Here is a 22,500-nt window from a genome sequence, read left to right on the forward strand (position 1 = left end):
CATTAAAGTTTAAATTTGAGTATTTTAAAATGCTTAAATACATAATCAATCTCGTCTTAATTTTATTTAGGATAGGAAATTTCAATTACCTTGAGTGTGCAGTGTAATTAATTTAACAGTCTCACAGACTTTTTTTAAATTAAAATGCTGGTTATTTAAAAAGAAACATTTATAAAATACTTATCGGATCTCGTGTTAATTTTATTAGAACGAGCAAATCTCAATTACGTTGTTGCGTAGCGTGACTCATTTAAAAGTCTCATCGATTTTCAAATTAAAAAATCGAATATTTAAAAAAAACATTTCTAAACGTCCAAACGCAAAAACAGATTAATAGCGTGAAATAATTCTCCGGCTTTCCAACGGAATTTAAATATTCGCTAGTTTGACATTTCCCAAATGAGGAGCCGGGAAAATATACTGCAGTGATTATTTTCGCGTTATTAATGAGAGAGAGACGCATCCTGTATATTTTTCTTTAATATCTTCGATCATTACAAAGCACAAATGCATCATTATCAAGAAGAGGGGACCCAGAGAAAAAAGGCTGCCCCCTGTTTATTTTGTGTCAAGTTATTTATCTCATTCTTACCCCACTTTTATTAACCGTAAACGCCATCTGTTGGCAGTTTTTGTAACAACCTGGTATCCATTATTTTTATTGGTCGTTGTACTGGAGTATGATATAATTACTGAGTGAGAGGAAGACCTAGAAAGATCTGGATAGATCTGGATAGACAGTGTGGAAGAGCCTTTATAAAAGAGAGACATCAGCAGCCTGGAAAAGAGGTGGAGGTGAGTGGCGCAATGTGAGTAGGGAGTTAACGCGCTGTCAACGAGTCATATTAATAGGTAGTGTAAACTGGCTGGCGTTCTGGAAGTCTTTTGCACGTGGTTTCATCCATGATTCAGTAATTTAGGCATAAATGTGAGAGATATCATTGTCTCGTCTTTGTTTGGCATTTCTTGCTTGAAGAAACAATGTATATATATATATATATATATATAATATATATTATATATATATATATACTATTATATATACAGAGAGAGAGAGGAGAGAGAGAGAGAGAGAGATAATTGAAATAATTTCATTCCTGTAGTCTCATGCAATAGCCACGGTTAGCTAAAGAAAAATGTTCTCTCTCTCTCTCTCTCTACTGACGCAGAAGTATGAACGTTTATAATAATATTAATATATCGTGCTTTCACCGACCCCACTAAGGAATAAGGCGGGGTGGGGGTGGGGGTGGGGGGGGAGGCTGGGGTGGAGGGGGAATGGTCGCCATAAAGATACCACCGCTTCAACGAAGAGAGAAAGGAAAAGAAAGCCAATAACTAATGGCAGAACTTTTTTTGACAAATGGCTTTCTCTTTCTTACTTTCTCTCTTCCCTCCTCCTCCTCCTCCTCCTCCTCCTCTCTTCTTTTTACCATGTCTCATACCTCAGAGGAAGGGTTCTAAAAGACACGATTATGCCTGTAATTGAAAGGGTTATTATTTTAGCGATTTAGTTCTCCAGGTACTTTTTGAAAGACACTTATTTTCGAGGTTTTTATTTTTTTTATTTTATTATTTTTCTTTTTCTTTAGTCGTGGGGGAGACACATTGCGCTGAGGTCCGAATTCTACGATATATGTAGGATTTATCGGATTATAAATAGGAGGAGAAAATGAACTACTGCCTATTACAGGCTTATTAAAGACTTGATATCGAATAGAGAGAGAGAGAGAAAAACTAAAAGAGGGAGAGAGAGAGTAAAGCAACTGTTAGGAGAAGAAGCTGAACAGCTGCTTATTCAAAACTTAATATCGAATAAAGAGAGAGAAATTGAAATAAATAGAGTAAAGCAACAGTTAGGAGAAGCTGAAGAGCTGCTTGTTAAAAACTTAATATCAAATAGAGAGAGAGAGAGAGAGAGAGAGAGAGACGACGAAGAGGAGAGAAGAGAAGAGAGAGAATGAATTAACACTACTGGGTTGTCCAATCCTCATCGGAGTTCCTGATCAACAAACAAACACATCCCACCGATACACGAAGCATCCGAGAGTCAGACTTGTCTCTTCGAATAACTCGTGTTGACTCAGATCGCGTTTGTATTAGCATCGGTTTGGCTTTTGCCCTTCCATTAATAGAAACGTATACGTAACTGGGAATGGGAATTACTGGAATGGGAATTGATGGAAGGGTAATTTAGATATGTCTGTGATGATGGTGATGATGTTCTCTGTCGTTTAAATCATATATTTCTCTTGTAGTGTATAGATGTCAACTTAATATACTTTGTGTGTAGGTGTAGGTGTGCCTTATGTCAGATGTATGACTGTATGAGTGTATTTGACTAGAAGGTCAATGGATGTAAATGAAGCCATGTGTGTGAAAAAGACACACATTAAAAAGTAAAACTGACTTGAGGCGCAAATTAATTCATTTTGGAAAAACAAAACAATACTAATTAAACATCACTTGATTCTTTATTTTTAAAACAGTGTTGTATAATTTCCCTATAATATTCAGATATCTTAGGGAAATTCAAAAACACTGTTTTAAACACAGAATAAGTGATGTTTAAATTAATTCATTTTGGAAAAACAAAAAAATACTCGATTCTTTATTTTTAAAGCAGTTTTGTAATTTCCCTAAAATATTCAGATATTTTAGGAAAATTCAAAAACAGTTTTAAACGTTCAGAATCAAGGGATGTTTAATCAGTATTTTTTTGTTTTTTCCAAAATGAGTTCATTTGTTTCTCGTGTTAGTTTTTACTTTCTAATGACTGTTTTTCCACACAAATGACCTCATTGTATCCACCCACTGACCTTGACCCTTCTGTCCATAAGGGTTTTCATTTTTAGTGTTTCTTATTTATTTATTTATTTATTTATTTTTCTTTGGCCAGGAAGAATTTTGGTTATGGAAGTGAACGAGCAGATAAAACTAATAACGGAATTCTGACTAGCGATTTTTTTTTTTATTTTTTTTTTTTTGAAGGGGAGAGGGGCGGATTTTTTTTTTTTTTTTTTTTTTTTTTTTTTCTTTTTTATTTTTTTTTTTTTTTTTTTTTTTGTCTAGGAAGATTTTTGGTTATGGAAGTGAACGAGGAGATAAAACTAATAACGGAATTCTGACGCACCGATTTTTATTTATTTATTTATTTATTAGGAATTTCCACGCAAAAGAAACTTTCCATTCGGAAAGAAAAACATTGACAAGCGAATCAAGCAGGAGTTGAAAGGCATTGCTTGATTCTACATCGTTAGAGATTCGACTGCGATACAAACGTGGATTCCACTGAAAAGAATTTTTTTGAAATAAAGAAAATAAATATTTACACTTTGAAGTGAACGAATTTCCCAGCCACTTTTGATCCATTTTGTTCTGTTTATATTAATTTTTTTTCTAAAAATTTATCTCTCCTTTGTTCAATATTACATTCTGTTACTTCTTTCAAATGGACACCGTATTCTTTGGGAGCTTGAATTTCAAGTCAGTGGCCCCTTGGCGGGCTTGTTCCATATCAAATAATAATAATAATAATAATAATGATAATAATAATAATAATAATAATAACAATAATGATAATAATAATAATAATAATAATAATAATAATAATAACAATAATAATAATAATATAAATTAATATAATAATATAATATATAATAATATTTGGTTGGACAAAGTCAAGAAGAAGTATCCTCATTGATGTCGCAATAACCATGGGACACCAGAGTTTGAAGAGAAAGAAGGGAAAAAAAATGGATACGTATCAAGATCTAAAGATAGAAATAAGAAGGATATGGGATATGCCAGTGGAAATCGTAACCCATAATCATAGGGAGCACTAGGCACGATCCCAAGATCCCTGAAAAGGAATCTAGAAAAGCTAGAGGCTGAAGTAGCTCCAGGTCTCATGCAGAAGAGTGTGATCCTAGAAACGGCACACATAGTAAGAAAAGTGATGGACTCCTAAGGAGGCAGGATGCAACCCGGAACCCCACACTATAAATACCACCCAGTCGAATGGAGGACTGTGATAGAGCAAAAAAAAAAAAAAAAAAAAAAAAAAAAATAATAATAATAATATACACGTTGCGTGAACGAATTTCCCAAGCGGTTTTTATATATTTTGGTCTATGACACATATTGTATATATATGTATATATATATATATATATATATATATATATATATATATATATATATATATATATATATATATATATATGTTTGGAAAAGAGGACCAGTAACGTCCATTAGTTTCGTGGAAATATCGTGCTTGCCTAATTAAAATGTTCCATGGTGTTCCATTTCTTGATATGGAAAACACAAGGCTTCCAAAATGAATATTTCCCTCATCCGTCAATGAATTTCTTTTTCTTTATCACCTGGCTGCTCTCTCTCTCTCTCTCCTCTCTCTGCTCTATCTCTCTCTCTTTCTCTCTCTCTCTCTCTCTCTCATCTCTCTCAGCGATTCAGAGAACTTTATGAAAAGACTTCGACTGGTTAAAATTCTGATGAACGCTGTCGTGACATGGAGTTTTTTTTTTTTTTCTTCTTTTTTTTAATAGACTTTAGCATATGCCATTTTTTATGAATTCTTTCGACTGACTAAGAGTGCTGGAACCTGAATATTAATGTACTTCTCATAAATGAGATTTTCGGAAGGTTTTTGTTGATTAAATTTAGTTTTGATATATTGCAGTGGGGGGAATTTCATATATCTTTATTTATAGCTTATTATGTGTTTAAGAGAATAAGTGTTTAAACCAGATAGGACTGATTCGAATAATGAATTATTATGTCTTAAATTCTCTTGAATTGTTAGAATTATTATATAACTTATGAATTTAACGGCACATTTAACAATACCTGCTAATCTTAATAATAGATATTTGGGTTTCAACTTTTTCTTGAATTGTTAGAATTGGTACAACAAATGAATTAAACAGTACCTTTTACAATGAGCTGCCAATTTGAATTATAAGTGTTTGGGTTTTAACCTTTTGGTGAATTGTAAACAATAGTTTACAACTCATGAATCCCACAATAAGCTGTAGGTCCCGTTGCTAGGTAACCAATTGGTTCCTAGCCACGTAAAATAAAATATCTAATCCTTTCGGCTCAACCCTAGGAGAGCTGATTATCAGCTCAGTGGTCTGGTTAAACTAAGATACATTTTCCCATCAGCTGAGATTCTAATTGCTTGTTGTGTGAGAGAAAAGTGTTTTCGTTCATATTATTATTATTATTTTTATAAATTAAAGTGAGAAAGTCAGTGCATCTAATCTGGAACTGATTTTTAATTCATGATTATTTTTGCCTTGTTGACTCATGACCTTGTAGTATTATTCTCTTATATATATATCCGATTGTTACTATATATACTGATTATTTATTTAACCTCGTGATCATTAGATTTTGTAAATGATCTCTCTCTCTCTCTCTCTCTCTCTCTCTCTCTCTCCTCATCTCTCTCTCTCTCTCTCCTCTCTCTCTCTCTCGTCTCTCTCTCTCTCTCTCTCTCTCTTCTCTCTCTCCTATCTTCTTCTTCTGAGATAAGTGAGCGCACGATGTTTCCTCGGATGGACTAACAAGTTTTTGAGACATCCTAATCCTTGTAACTCCTCTCTCTCTCTCTCTCTCTCTCTCTCTCTATGTCCTTATCCCTCCTTTTATCCAGTCCTCTAATTATCGCCAGCTTTGTCATTTCAGATTAATATATTCCCATCTTCCTCTTCGTTATATCAAACACCGGGAATATACTAGTTCAGTAATACGCAACTAATAAGTGAATACAAGCTTGGATTAATTTATATGTGTGTGTGTGTGTGTATTTGTGTGTGGTTGTGTTTAAGTACATTTTAACAATCGTCATTAAAATCATATATACACTGCAATGACTAATGCTCAAACATACACAAATATACACACTTGCGTATGGATGAATGGTCGTGTCGAGGTATAGTTCACGTGAAATCACTAATATGCATTATATCTGTAAGTATATGTGTATTTCCTGTGCATATTTCTTGTGCTGGTGTATTTGAATGCACTTCATAAAAATGAATGTTTTTTTCATGAAACATAATTAAAATCTCGCATAAACCTTTGTGGATAATTTTTATAATTTAATTTACTAACTTTTTTCTCTAGGCCAGATCTGGCCATTTTCTTTCAATTATTCTTCATCACGGGTGAAGTGTGAAGGCATTCGGGATTTGCGAACACAGAGAGAGAGAGAGGAGAGAGAGAGAGAGAGAGAGGGCGAGAGAGAGAGAGAGAGAGAGCAGGAATTACAAGAAACTGCCGAGAAGCGAAAATCCTTCATCAGTAAATCCAAAAGTTCCATTTTATCTTTCAGTCTGTAGGTTCCGGAAGTTTGTGCACTTCAAGTTAATTGTTTTTTCTTTTTCCTTTTTATTTTTATTATTCAGTTTGAGGAATTATGGTGTTGGGAGGAAGTCTTACTTTTATCTATTAATTTCCCTTACTTTCCTTGCATTATTTTTGAAGAATCCGTTGAATTACCATATAGATTTTTCATATATATATATATATGTATATATATATATATATATATATATATATATATATATATATATATATATATATATATAGTCCCTCCCGGTAGGGCATTGTAAGCTGAAAATCGCTTTAACCCGAATCATCATAATTATAATGGAAATACATACCAACAGTGCTGTAAGTGCAGGTCACAGCGCTGTAAAGCAGGTAAACAGCGCCATGAGGCAAGCACCTTAATTAAGTCCGTAATGACTTAACCTGAACCTGATGTAAACCGAGGACTCCCTGTATATATATATATATATATATATATATATATATATATATATATATCATATATATATATATATATATATACATATATATATATATATATATATATATATATATATATATATATATATATATATATATATATATATATATATATATAATACAGTAAGGACACCAAGGTCAAAACCCGGAACAGCAATTTGTACAACTTTATTGGGACATGTTTCGAGTAGTACTATCACTCGTTATCAACCTACACAATTAAAATGAATGACATTATAGTTCTTGCAATCAAATTCACAATAATATGTATCAAAATTATAAGAGTACGTTAAAAGATAGTTAATACTTAAAAAAAAATTAAAATTAAAAATGGCTAAATGAAACAGTTGAGTAGATAAAATAAAATAAAGCAGAATACAAATTTAATCCTAGCTACCAAAGAATGTTATTTTTTGTTTAACAGTTTGTTATATAAGCAAATTGATGGTGTAAGTATGGGATCCAGTATAGGACCATCTCTGGCTAATGCTTTCATGTGTTTTATGGAGAAGAAAAGGTTAGACGATTGCCCTTTAGATTTTAAGCCCTTATTGTACAGGGGCTATGTTGATGATACTTTCTTAATTTTTAAGAGTCTTGACCAGATTCCTCGTTTTTTAGAGTACCTTAATAGTAAGCATATTAATATAGAATTTACATCTGAAGTCGAAGATAATCATACACTTGCTTTTATAGATATTCAAGTAAAAAATCTTAATAATAAATTTGACACTTTCACAGGTCTTATGTCTAAATTTCAATCAGCTACACCTTTGAAATATAAGATGAATTTAATATTTACGCTAGTTACCAAAGCATATAAAATTTGTTCTAGCTATTTGAATTTACACGAAGAATTGGAATTTCTAAGGTCACTCTTAAAAAACAATGGCTATCCGTTGAATTACGTAAATACATATATTGGTAAACAACTTTCATTATTATATGTAAACAAACAACCTGAAACTACTGCTAACGTAAAGAAACCTGTTATTTATCTACCTTTAACTTTTACTGGAACTCATAGTTACGATCTAAAAAAGCAATTAATTTCTATTTTGTCCATTAGTTACCCTCAGCTAGATATCAAAATATATTTTACTTTACTAAATAAATTAGGAAATTTCTTTAAAATTAAAGACCCTATACCAACAAGCCTTCGGTCCAATCTGATCTATAAATGGCAGTGCAGTGGTTGTGATGCCACTTACGTTGGAAAAACTACCAGATCAGCTTAGATGAGATGGTTTGAACACCTTGGTAGGTCATTTCGTACAGGCAATTATCTTACAAGACCTAGTTATAGTGCAATTAGGGAACACAGCGAGGAGTCTGGTCACCCTTTACCTATCGATGATTTTTCTATTTTAACCTCTGCCCAGTTTGCTACAGACCTCGACATTTTAGAAGTTTTATATTCTGTTAAGATAAAGCCTTCCTTGGCTAGAAATGTAGCTGTTACCTCACTTTTGTGTTTTTAGTCTGCATCCTGCTGGTTTGTATATCGACTTAGTATATTTACTGTTATTTTGTAGCATCCGTTTTTGTGACTTACATTTGCATTCTGCTTTATTTTATTTTATCTACTCAATTGTTTCATTTAGAAATTTTTAATTTTTATTTTTTTTAAGTATTAGCTATCTTTTAACGTAATCTCATAATATATACTATATATATATATATATATATATATATATATATATATATATATATATATATATATACATGCATAATTTATACACATATATATATGTGTGTGTGTGTGTGTGTTGTGTTGTGTTGCGTTGTGTTTATATATATGTTCTCTCACAGTGGTTTTGATAGCTCAGTCTGAATTTATTTGAACTTCTTACTAGTAATATCCGTTCAGGCGGCTGAACAGTTTTTCAATATGTATTAAAGTTTTTCCATTTCTATCCCAGAGGACCTTAGAGAAGAAGTCCCAAATCCGAAAAGATATATTCCCATTCCCACGTATCTTCCCGAATAGAAAATTCCAATTTATGTAAGGAAAGAAAAATCATATTTTAATGCGTTCGCTATTTGTTATAGGGCTTAAAAGAATTCCAAATTCAGTTATTGAAAGAGTGTTAAAGAACTTCTCCGCTTATTTCCATAGTATGTTGAGTTTCAGTTCTTTTATGGGCAAGAACTTATTCGTGAATGTCGTAATTCTCCTCTGATATTCCAGGAGATGTTTTGAATTTCGTAAGATGTTTGGGAAAAGGAATTGTTTGTTAGTGAGGAATCGCGAAAAATTCATTGTTAAATAGAATTTTGAGACGGAATTTTACTGTTTTAGAGAACCAATGCTTCTTCTGTATATACTGAGGTTGCATGACATATATATTAAGAAAGATTAATCCATGATTTTGAAAAGTATATCAGAAAGAAATCGGCTTTTTAAAAATTAGACTACAAGGAAAAGATGTCGATATCAGAATTGGTTCTTATCACCAATGACAACAGTGACGTTAATTGAAAAAGAACCTACAAAAGTATTGTGTATAACCTGTTTACTTATAAGTATTTACATTTTATTTTACTCAGCACTCGAGAACTTTCAGGCCCAATCTGTGGCCAGTTTTCAAGAGATGTGTAGGTTGACCCAGGTTGACCCAGGTTGAGTAAAATAAAATGTAAATACTGATAAGTAATTACACAGTAATTTTGTGGTTTTCTTTTTCAATCTTCAGAAGAAAACTGAAAGAAGTTTTTGTTTGGTTCAGTGACGTTAATGCAGCTGAACTGCCTTAATGAGGTAAGGTAATCAGATTAAAAGAAAGTGTTGAATGGGAATTTAATTCCCAGGTGTAGCAATGGTCGTGATTTAAGGCAGTTATAGATTACAATAAAAATACCGAAATACTATAGAACTGGAATGTTACTAAGATCTCAAGTGACTTGAATGTAATTAATACTGAGAATGGAGGGAATTTTGGTTTAAGGTATAAAACATTTTTTTAATTAAGCCAAATTAGTAGTCGATCACCATCTCGTATTTCGCATGAGCATTTAATAGCAGATCGTATACAGCAGGTTAAAGCGCTCATTTTCACAAGCCACTGAAACAGGATATCGAGATCGACGTAGAATTGTTAAGTAGGTTTGACGTAAGAAAAGGCAACAGAATCGGTGTTGTTTAAGTGTTAGATACAACAAAGCGTTGCAATAACACTTCATAGGTAGGATGAAGGCTTCAGCAAGCTTTCTACAAAGATGAAAGGCTTTTTTATAAGAAAGGTAAATCGTGAAAAGCTGCCTTTGCAACGGCATCACGTTCAATTGCATTCGGAAAATTGAAAAGCTCTCTCTCTTTGAGCGGCGGTTAGCAAGGGGCGAGGAAGACAGAGACAGAGAGAAACAATCTCAGATGCAACTATTGTTTATCTGCTGACGTCAGGGAGTTCACAAAGGCGGTGATCTCTGATTGAATTGTGTGCTTCGTGTTGGTTTGATTTGAGAGTTTCGTTTGGGAAGAGGGAGTGTGGGAAGGGAGAGGAATTCTGTTGGTAGAAAGTTGAGAGTAGATATCTTTAGTTTTCAAAAAGGTTTGATTGGACTTGGATGAACTGAATGCGTTTGTTGCATACGGGGCTTTGGCCTCTTGCATAGCTCACCTTAGTCGTTCAGGGGACTAATATGCATTTTTATTTGCATTTTGTTGTATGCAAATGCTTTAATTTTTTAGACGTAACGTAATTATGTTGTATGGGGGACAAATAGAGAGAGAGAGAGAGAGAAGATGAAGAGAAGGAGGAGAGATGAGAGAGAGACGAGAGAGAGAGAGAGAGAGAGAGAGAGAGGAGAGAGAGAGAGAGAGTATCATGTTGATATTCCCAAAAGAAAATATTTAAAGTATACAGATTAGTTGTCCATTCAGAGTATTATTATTAGATGCCTTTGATAGCTTATACTGCGTATTCCAGGTATATACCGTAGTTGTCATATGAACTCATATAGCAAAATTCATATGTATATATTATATTATATATATATATATCTATATATATATATATTTATATATATATATAATATTATATATATATATATAATGATACAAATTACTTTGACAAACAAACAGGTATATTTGTAGTTGTTATAAGAACCCGTACACCAAAATTCCTCACGGCGAATTATTAATATTTGGTGAATATATCACTAGCGAGAAAGTTCATTAACCTTTAAGCGGAAAACTATTGAAACCAGACAGAAATAACGTCTTGGAGCAATCGCTTTTGAACTGACCTCTTTTAGTCGAGATCAAATAGAAATGAACTTTAGATATTCAGTGAGTTTTTTTTTTTTTTAATATTATTTGTATATATCTTGCTTGGGTTAGTTAAGTCTTTATACAGAGGTATTTGCATACAAAGAGAGAGAGAAGTTCTGTGGCTTGGCGTCAGAGTATAATTAAGCACAGTTATAATAATGTTTTTAATGCTCTGCAGAAAAGTTTGGTCAACAGAATTATAATAATATGTTTTTAATGCTCTGTAGAAAAGTGTGCTCCATATAATTATAATAATATGTTTTTACTGCTATGCAGAAAGGTTTGCTACACAGAATTATAAATTCATGTTTTTCTACATGCGCATGCATATGTTTTCCCGCTTCCATGTTTTATGTATGTAAAATACGTTTACATTTTCATTTATCGTGTTCACATCACATATGCAAAGACCTATCGATGGCCTTTGATAGCTTTACATGGAAGGGAAGCCTTTTGGTCTCAAATACGACACGGCTTTGCATCAATTGGTATTAGATGCGTTTTTTATAGAGATGAAATAATATTTGGTTTAGGCTTTTGATGTTTAGAAATTTGACGTATAAAATAAATTTAGGTCTTACTTTTTCCGTTGTCAGTGAGGATCTGGAAAGTCGTAGCTGTAATATGTAAATATGTAATCCCAGAGTAGTATGATCAATCCCTGTTATAGTGGCAAAGGGTTTAGACGTCTAGGAAGTAACAAATGGGCTTTTGCATTAGTTGATATTAGAAAAGTTGTTTTTTGTGATTGTGTTTTTTTTTTTTTTTTTTTTTTTTTTTTTTTTTTAGAATTGAAATAATGTCTGGTTTGGCTTCTGATGTGTATGAATAGAACATAACAATTTTGGTTTTAAATTTTCTATTGTTGGTGAGGTTCTAGGAATCTTAGCTCTTAGTTGTAATTCCAGAGTCGTGCGATCAATCCCTCTCACAGAGGCAACGGTTTTAGACGTCTAGGAAAATGCAATCATTAAAGTTAAGATAACAAAGTTTTTGCATTTTAGATCGAAACTCAAAAACAATCCCTACCTAACTTCCGGCGGCAAATCGTTTTGAAGAGGAGTGTGGGACCAACCAATAACCTTTCCTCTCCTCCCATTCAGTAAGTTTGTTTGGGATGTCCTAACGAGCGAACCTGATTTCGATAATTGCGTTTGTTTCCCCTTTTAGAGTCGGGGATGTAATTCTTTCACCAACACGTCATCCTTGTTTTTTTTTTTTTTTTGGGGGGGGGGGGGTTGGGGGGGAGGGGGGGAGCCTTGTGTGTAATTATGCTTTATACCGAGTGGGATTTTTTTTTTTTTTTTTTTTGTTTTTTTTTTTTATCAGTTTACGTCGATGTTTTTTTCCTGGAGGAGTTGGTATATTTGTAAATATTAATACCTTTTTTTATTTTGGATGATGAAATTGAGTTTTTTTACGTATTTTTAGTGAGTGAAAGATGTGTATTGGAGATTTCTTACTAATATATATATATATATATATATATATATATATATATATATATATATATTATATATAGATCCACAAATTATGTTTAATATTCAATTCACTATGCTTCAGGAATAACTTACACTATTTCCCTTGGGTGTAAGATATTCGCGAGGTGTAGTGAATTGTATGTTAAACGATATTAGTTGCTTGATATTGGGAATATAAAAAAAATAAGTAAAAGTAATCATATACATTCTGTATAAATAAAGGTTTTTGCCACGAAGGAAAAAAATTAAAAGCGAGATAGCCGAGCACTTTCGGTCTAGTTCGACCCTTTACTTAGTTGTGCCTGAGTAAAGGGTCGAACTAGACCGATAGTGCTTGGCTATCTCGCTTTTCTTTTTTTTTCCTTCGTGGCAAAAAACTTTATTTATACATAGCATCACGTTTTATATACTTCGTGATCAAGTTATTCATACATACTGCATATATATCATGTAATATATATATATTTATATATATATTGTTTTTGTACCTAAGAATGTCGTCCTAGATTATATATAGGCTTATGTAGGGAAGGTATAATAAAGTAAGAGAGATTGTTAAGGAATAACCGAGGTTGAAGTATTATATTATATAAAAAATAAATCATGACATAAAACGAATTAAGAAAAAACTAGATTGGTTATAATGAAGATTTATTGGTAAATGCAATTTAGGAAGGCTAATGAACAGATAAATGACGGATGTAATCAGTCGACATGAGGCTTTGACCATTAAAAAAACATAATAATAATTATGACGAAGTAAAATCGTAATTCATGCAAAATAATTTACTTGGGAAAAAATATGATTCGTTGAATTTGGGGATGTAATTTTGGCGAACGGAAACACAATCAAACTCATTCTGCCTTTCATTCTTCCAATCTGAAAATGAAACAACGAACATTCCACTCGAAATGATGAGGTATTTGGCACAAAAGCCCACAAGAGAGAGAGAGAGAGAGAGAGAGAGAGAGAGAGAGAGAGAGAGAGAGAGAAAGCTCTGAATCAGCGCCCGTTTCGTAATTTAGTTACGTAATTCAGACGTCGGCACTGATACGCGAGCCGTTTTAATCATTTCAGCATTCAGCGTTATTAATTACATTACAGCAGTCCCTTTTAATGACAACATGCATCATTTTTCCTGGTAAACGAAATTATTCTCTTTCTCTGCGTCATTTTACCTGATTAACGAAATGATTATCTTTCTGCACATCATTTTCCCTGATTGACGAAGTAATTCTCTTTCCCTGCATCATTTTTCCTGAGTAACGAAATGATTGTCTTTTTGTGCATCACTGTTCCTGATTAACGAAAATATTTTCTTTCTCTGCTTCATTGTTCCTGATTAACGAAATGATTCTCTTTTTGTGCATCATTGTTCCTGATTAACGAAATGATTCTCTTTCCCTGCATCACTTTTCCTGATTAAAAGAAATGATTCTCTTTTTGTGCATCATTGTTCCTGATTAACGAAATGATTCTCTTTCCCTGCATCACTTTTCCTGATTAAACGAAATGATTCTCTTTTTGTGCATCATTTTTCCTGATTAACGACATGATTCTATTTCTTGGCATCATTTCTCTCGCTAAATAGAATGTTTCTCTTTCAGTATCTGTTTCTGCCACTTATTTTTGATGTATTTTGATACTCATGCCATTTTTCTTTTAAACTGAAATTCCCTTTATCGATTATATAGATTATCTTTATACCATTTTTATTTGAGGGTTATTTTCATCTTCATCTTGTTTTCATTTAAGCTTAAGAAGTTTCCGCGTCACCTCTGAATTGCTCCGACATATTCTGGACGGAGGAGGACTTGGTCGATGCTTTTCAGGATTTAAATTCCGGCTGGACTTTGGGGCTGATGGACTTGTATTTGCTTTTGTCCCTGGGAAAACCTCTCTCAGCTCTAGACTTTGTAACGATAATGCGTCTGTTGGCTACGAAAGAGTTAAAAAAAAAAGTTATTTGAATAGCATACATTGTCGTCAGGTTTATTTATAATCTTCCTCGTCTTCTTCGTTATTATTATTATTATTATTATTATTATTATATATTATTACTATTATTATTATTATTATTATTATTATTATTATTTTATTATTATTATATTATTATTATTATTATTATTATTATTATATTTTTTTTCGACTGAATAGTATTTACAGTGTGGGGTTCCGGGTTGCATCCTGCCTCCTTAGGAGTCCATCACTTTTCTTACTATGTGCGCCGTTTCTAGGATCACACTCTTCTGCATGAGTCCTGGAGCTACTTCAGCCTCTAGTTTTTCTAGGTTCCTTTTCAGGGATCTTGGGATCGTGGCTAGTGTTCCTATGATTATGGGTACAATTTCCAATAGCATATCCCATATCCTTCTTATTTCTATTTTCAGGTCTTGATACTTATCCATTTTTTCCCTCTCTCTCTCTTCAACTCTGGTGTCCCATGGTATTGCGACATCAGTGAGTGATACTCGCAAAGTCATATGTATACAGAAAATATGTATGATAAATTCGTACAGTAACTAAGTCTACGGGCATAACCAGCCTCGTTTCACGGCCAGAACAGGCTCCGTTTCAGGGAATCCCTCCCTTCGGAGAGGGGTTGGGGGAAGTTAGGATGAAACCCCATTATAAACCATCTTAGGGGCCCCCACTATAACCCTACCAAGTTTCATGCCCAACAGACCAGCCTTTTGGCCGTGATTGAATGACAGACGGACGGACAGACATAACGCCCATTATAGTAAGATTAAAGTCACGTTACGTTCGTTTCCAAGTAAATACAATTGCACGAAATATTTAACTCTGAGTGATGACAAGTTGCTTTTGGAAGTATAAAGATTGGCTGTAGGTTGCTGACTACAAGTAATAAGCGAATTTCATCTATTGCCATTTAATTTCTTGATATAGATAATTATCTGTGTGCTCGACCAAAAATTCATTATAATGATACACACACACACACACATACACGCACACACACACACATATATTTTATATATATATATATATATATATATATATATATATATATATATATATATATATATATATATATATATATATATATATATATATATATATATATATATATATATTCGGAAGTTTACAAAAAATAAGCGAGAATATGGTTACTTTTGAATGTGAATTTCTTTTTATGTCGCAAGAGCATTTTTGTTCATCAATTTATAGTCTTGAATGATTAAAATTGATTTATCTTTAACATCAATCTTCTCACTCGTCAAAACCACTGCGTGACGTAGCTTCGAAATAAACAAAAACTTCCGGAAAACTAAATAAAAAAAAATATTCTTACAATATATCCGATAACTATCTATCTCTTTCCAGGAAGAAAGAGATAATATATCCTTACAGATATATCCGTATGACAGTTATTTTTTATATCTCCGTCTCTCAGGGAAGTTATGTAGTGATATAAAGCTTTCATTAGCTGTATTGAATGGATATGTCTAAGTGCCAGTGTTTATAGACAAGGCTATAATATTATATTATATTATATATATATATATATATATATATATATATATATATATATATATATATATATATATATATACGATATATATATAGTATATATAGTATATATATACGTATATATATATATATATATATATATATATATATATATATATATATATGATATATATATATGAGAGAGAGAGAGAGAGAGAGAGAGAGAGAGAGAGAGAGAGAGAGAGAGAGTTCTCTCAACATTCCAAGACTGCCATAAACAGTCCTTGACAGTTCTTGGCAGTCCTGCCACGCTGTTCTTTAAAGAGGGTACCCAACTATACCAAAACCTCTTTGACAGCACCAATGACACCGCAGTGGGGGTGGGGGGGTGTGTTGGGGCTTGGGGTCAGTGACGCGTTCTTTTGTCTGATGCATACAAAAGTGTCACTCTCTCGGGAGGATCCTTGCTTTTGCAATGTCGCGCCTGGTTCTCCGTTAATTACGAGGGGGGCGGGGGCCTGGGTGGGAGGGGGGGGGGCGGCCGGCTTTCGCCTTAAAGGCATGAGAGAGAGAGAGAGAGAGAGAGAGAGAGAGAGAGAGTGAGAGTTTTCAGACTGTAGCTCTGCCTTTGGGATAATTGTGATAAGGATTTACCACATCCTGGATTATTATATAATACACTTTGGGACTTAGTATTTTCCCTTTCTTTCCTCTCTCGTTTCTTTATAAGTATCAATTCCCTCATTTTTTTGTATTGCATTAAAAATACGCGTGAGTCGTTTGAGTATTTTTATGGGGGATGTAACATCCTTATATACTAAGGTCAGTGGAGACCTTACCTTACAGACCTTACATCTTGTTCGGGTTGCCCCAGGTCCCTCAGTGTGAGGCACCTCTAATGTCTACCAGAGAGTTGCTAGTACATCTTCCGGTATATTTTGCATCTTCCAATCTTGGATGGTCTGGGATGCAGTTTAGATATTTGTCGAGCTTATTCTTAAACACATCTACGCTCACTCCTGATATATTCCTCAGATGAGCTGGCAACGCATTGAATAGACGCTGCATTATCGATGCTGGTGCGTAGTGGATTAATGTTCTGTGTGCTTTCCTTATTTTTCCTGGTATAGTTTTGGGCACTATTAATCTACCTCTGCTTGCTCTTTCTGATATTTTTAGTTCCATGATATTTTCTGCTATTCCTTCTATCTGTTTCCATGCCTGAATTATCATGTAGCGTTCTCTTCTCCTTTCTAGACTATATAATTTTAAGAATTGTAGTCTTTCCCAGTAGTCAAGGTCTTTAACTTCTCTATTCTAGCTGTAAAGGACCTTTGTACACTCTCTATTTGTGCAATATCCTTTTGATAGTGTGGGTACCATATCATATTGCAATATTCAAGTGGACTACGAACATATGTTTTATAAAGCATAATCATGTGTTCAGCTTTTCTTGTTTTGAAGTGCCGTAACAACATTCCCATTTTTGCTTTTACATTTTGCCAACAGAGTTGCTATTTGATCATTGCATAACATGTTCCTATTCATCATCACACCAAGGTCTTTAACTGCTTCCTTATTTGTGATTGTCTCATTATTAGGTCCCTTATATGCATATAGCTTTCTTTCTCTGTCTCCATAATTATTGATTCAAATTTATCAGAGTTAAATACCATCCTATTTACCTCTGCCCAATCATATACTTTGTTAAGGTCTCTTTGTAGAGCGTTCCTATCTTCATCACAAGTAATTTCTCTACTTATTCTTGTGTCATCTGCGAAACTACTCACTACCGAATCCTTAACATTATTGTCTATGTCTTCAATCATAATAACAAACAGTATTGCAGCTAACACCGTACCTTGCGGCACACCGGATATTACCTTGGCTTCATCCGATTTCTCGTCGTTTGCAATAACTATCTGTTTTCTGTTGTGTAAAAATTCTTTTAACCATCTTCCTACTTTATCCACGATTTAATTTGTGTTTTCTAATTTTCTTCGCTAATATATTATGGTCTACTTTATCAAAAGCTTTTGCAAAGTCTAAATAAACCACATCTGTTTCATTTCCGCTTTTCATATTTTTGAATATGTTCTCACGGTGGACTAACAGTTGGGTTTGTGTACTTTTTCCGGGTACGAAACCATGTTGTCCTTTTTAAACAAATTATTTTTTATTAAATGTTTCATAATATTTTTCTTCATTACCCTTTCATACACTTTCATAATATGTGATGTTAGACTCACAGGCCTATAATTACTTGCCTCTAGTCTTGATCCACTTTTGAAAGTAGGGGTAATATATGCTAATTCGTGCTCATCATAAATCTTGCCTGTATCTACACTTTGTCTTAATAATATTGCAAGTGGCTTTGCGATAGAATGAACTACTTTCTTTAACAAAATAGAAGGAATTCCATCAGGCCCTGCAGCAGCTCCATTTTTAATTTCATTAATAGCCTCAATCAATATCAGCTTCATTAATATCTATGTCAGCTAAATATTCACTATTTTCGTCCCTTACTTCTATATCATTATCTTCATTATCTATTCTAGGGGTGAATTCTCTCTTATATCATTCTGCCAGTATGTTTGCAAATTTCCTTTTTTTTTCATTTCGTTAATCTCCCTTCAATTCTTAGGAGGGCTATTTTCTATTCTTCTTTTATTCATCTTCTTCGCATATGAGTATAATAGTTTGGGATTTTGCTTGATATTTAATAGGGTTTTTTCTTCCAAGTCCCGTTTTTCATTTTCTTTTGATTGTATAATCTTTGTTCTGCATTTTCTATCTTACTTTTTAGTTCTATAACTTTCCATGCATTTTTTTTTTTTTGCTAGACCTTTTTTCCACTTTCTGATTTTCTGGAACAAGATCCTTCTGTCTCTTGGTATGCATGGACTGATGTTTACTTTTCTTCTTCGGTATATATTTATCCACTATTTTCTCTAATATTTTATATAATATCTCCGTATTTACCTTTATGTCATCACTTACGAAAAATATTATCCCAATCTTTGTTTAATTCTTCATTTATTTCTGACCATTTTATATTTTTACTATGTAGAAGTTGTATTTTCCATATCCTTCCCACTTTTTCATTTCTTGCTTATCTCTGTTTTCACTTGCTTTGGAATGGACTGTTAATTCTATGACATTATGGTCTGAAATACTCGCATTATAAACTATTATTTCTTTAACATAATTCATCTCGTTCACAAATACTAGGTCTAAAGTATTTTCCTTTCTTGTTGGCAGGTGATTTATTTGTTGAATGTTGTATTCTAGTAGCATATCATAATAGCTTTTCGAATTGCCTCTTATCTTCTGCACTACTATTACTCTCTTTTTTATATGTATAAGTACATCCACAATCTCCTATTCGTTCTTTCCAGTCTACGAAAGGAAAGTTGAAGTCTCCAGATAGGAGAATAGTCCAGTCCTTGTGATTTCTACATATATCATCCAATTTTTATATTATTAAGTCAATCTCTTTAGTATTAGGAGGTCTATATATTACTATGTTCATTAATTTTTCAGATTCAAATTCTACCGCTATTAGTTCACATTCTGAGTTACTATATTTCTCATATATTTTTCCTTGTTTTTTGTCTTTCCCATATATTGCGTTCCCCCTTGATTCCTATTTTTCTATCTGATCTATAAGTTTGAAACCCTTTTATTTGATCATCATTCCCAGTCTCTTGGGAATACCAGGTTTCACTTATATTCATTATATCTATTTTCTTTTCAATTGGGTAGTTCTTCTAAGTACTCTATTTTTCTTTTTGAGTTACTCGTAACTAAACCCTGCGCATTCATCACTATATATATATATATATATATATATTATATATATATATATATATATATATATATATATATATATATATATATATATATATATACCCACTGTTTTCTACATTAATGAATACTTTTTATATTTAATTTCCGTATCTACTTTGACATTCTGCTTTGCATAATGTACGGTGAACTCTTTTTATTTCATTTAAGCAGCTGGGAAAAAAATGCAGTGAACTATTTATTATTTATTCAAGCAGCTAAAATGATACACTGAACTTATTTTATATTTAAGCAGCTGAAAAAAATACAGTGAACTTTTTTTTTTTTCATTTAAGGCTGAAAAGAAAAAGACAATGAACTCTGCCTTTTTTTTTTATTATTTAGCTGAACCAAAAGTTGCAGTGAAATCTGCTTTTTACATTTTAGCAGCTGAAAAATACAGTGAACTCACTCCCCCCACCCCCCCGCCATTTAAGCAGCTAAAAAATGTTCATTATTCACTGTTTCACATCTCAATATATAATAGATGCCTTTAAGCGAGTCTGTCTTTTGATCTTCCCGTAATTCTGAGTAGATCATAACGATAAACCTTTATTAGCCAAAGTGGATCACGAGATTTTTCCTTTGTTGTCTTTTATTTCCTTCTGATCGTCTCTCTCTCTCTCTCTCTCTCTCTCTCTCTCTCTCTCTCTCTCTCTCTCTCTCTCTCATTGTCTCTTCCTTGACGTCGATAGCGGAGAAGAGAAAATGTGCTTTAATAAATATCTCATATGTGTGTGTGTGTTGTTGTTGTTTTTTTTATTTTTATATTTTTGAACCGTCTATGGACTCTTGCTGAGCGTGATTTATCGTTTTATTATTTTCCTTTTTCGTCCGTAAATTCGTAAAGCATTGAAGAGGCTTAGCTGTTAATCACACACACATTGTATATATATATATATATATATATATATATATATATATATATATATATATATATATATATATATATATATATATATATATATATATATATATATATATATATATATGTATATATATATATATACATACATATATTATGTGTGTATATGATTATATATATATATATATATATATATATAATATATATATATATATATATATATATATATATATATATATATACATACATATATTATGTGTGTATATGTTATTATATATATATATATATATATATATATATATATATATATATATACATATATATATATATATATATATATATATTATATATATATATATATATATATATATATATGGGCTCCTTTTATTAGATATATATATATATATATATATATATATATATATATATATATATATATATATATATATATATATATATACACACACACACATATACACATTAACACTTTGAACCAGGAGGATAATCTAGAGTGACATTGTAGTATTTGGTCTAATTCCTAGACAAAATACGTAGTTTCATTTAGCCAGAACAAGCAGAAGTGAAATCTTGAATGAGTTTTCTTTGGGCCTAAGGCCTTTATTTTCCATTACTTTGGGCGTAATTAAATCCCATGGCGCGTCACAGCCTCATAATGTAATTTACTGGCGGTATGTACTGCATTTTATTTTTATATAAAATACGACTGTTGTTGGTGAGGTTGCTTTTACTGTCTTTTTCCTTGCTTTGACATTGAACGTCTGGTATTAATAATAATAATAATAATAATAATAATAATAATAATAATAATAATAATAATAATAATAATAATAATATAATAATAATAATAATTATTATTATTATTATTATTATTATTATTATTATTATTATTATTATTATTATTATTATTATTATTATTATTATTATTATTATTATTATTATTATTAACCAAACAAAAACTTCTTTCAGTTTTCTTCTGAAGATTGAAAAAGAAACCCACAAATTCAATTTGTAACTTGTTTACTTCTAAGTATTTACATTTAGTTTTACTCCACACTCGAGTACTTTCAGGCCCTTCTGTGGCCCATTCTCAAGAGATGTTTGGGATGTTAGCCTGGGTCAAGGCCCAGGCTAACATCCCAAACATCTCTTGAGAATGGGCCACAGAAGGGCCTGAAAGTACTCGAGTGTGGAGTAAAACACTAAATGTAAATACTTAGAAGTAAACAAGTTACAAATTGAATTTGTGGGTTTCTTTTTCAATTATTTATTATTATTATTATTGAAATCTGGTGTACAATCACCGTAGAAGTATAATCTACGGTCATTGTACACCAGATTTCAATGTGTATATCTTAATATATATATATATAATATATATATATCGAACTACAAATGTCATTTAATATCTAATTCGCTCTACCTCGGAACTAATATATTTCATATATGTTTAACCGAGGGGGAATTTATTTATTAAGCGATAATAGAATTGGCGATCGACAGACGCGAACCATCAACCTCTCAATTCCAGGACTGGCAGTGAAGCCCAGAACACCCCGCCACCTGGAATTGAGAGGTCGATGGTTTCGCGCCTGTCGATCGCCAATTCTATTATCGCTTAATAAATAAATTCCCCCTCGGTTAAACATACATATATGAAAATAGATTAATTCCGAGGTAGACCGAATTAGATGTTAAAGGA

The sequence above is a fragment of the Macrobrachium nipponense genome, chromosome 6 (genome assembly GCF_015104395.2).
Source record: "Macrobrachium nipponense isolate FS-2020 chromosome 6, ASM1510439v2, whole genome shotgun sequence".
NCBI lineage: Eukaryota > Metazoa > Arthropoda > Malacostraca > Decapoda > Palaemonidae > Macrobrachium > Macrobrachium nipponense.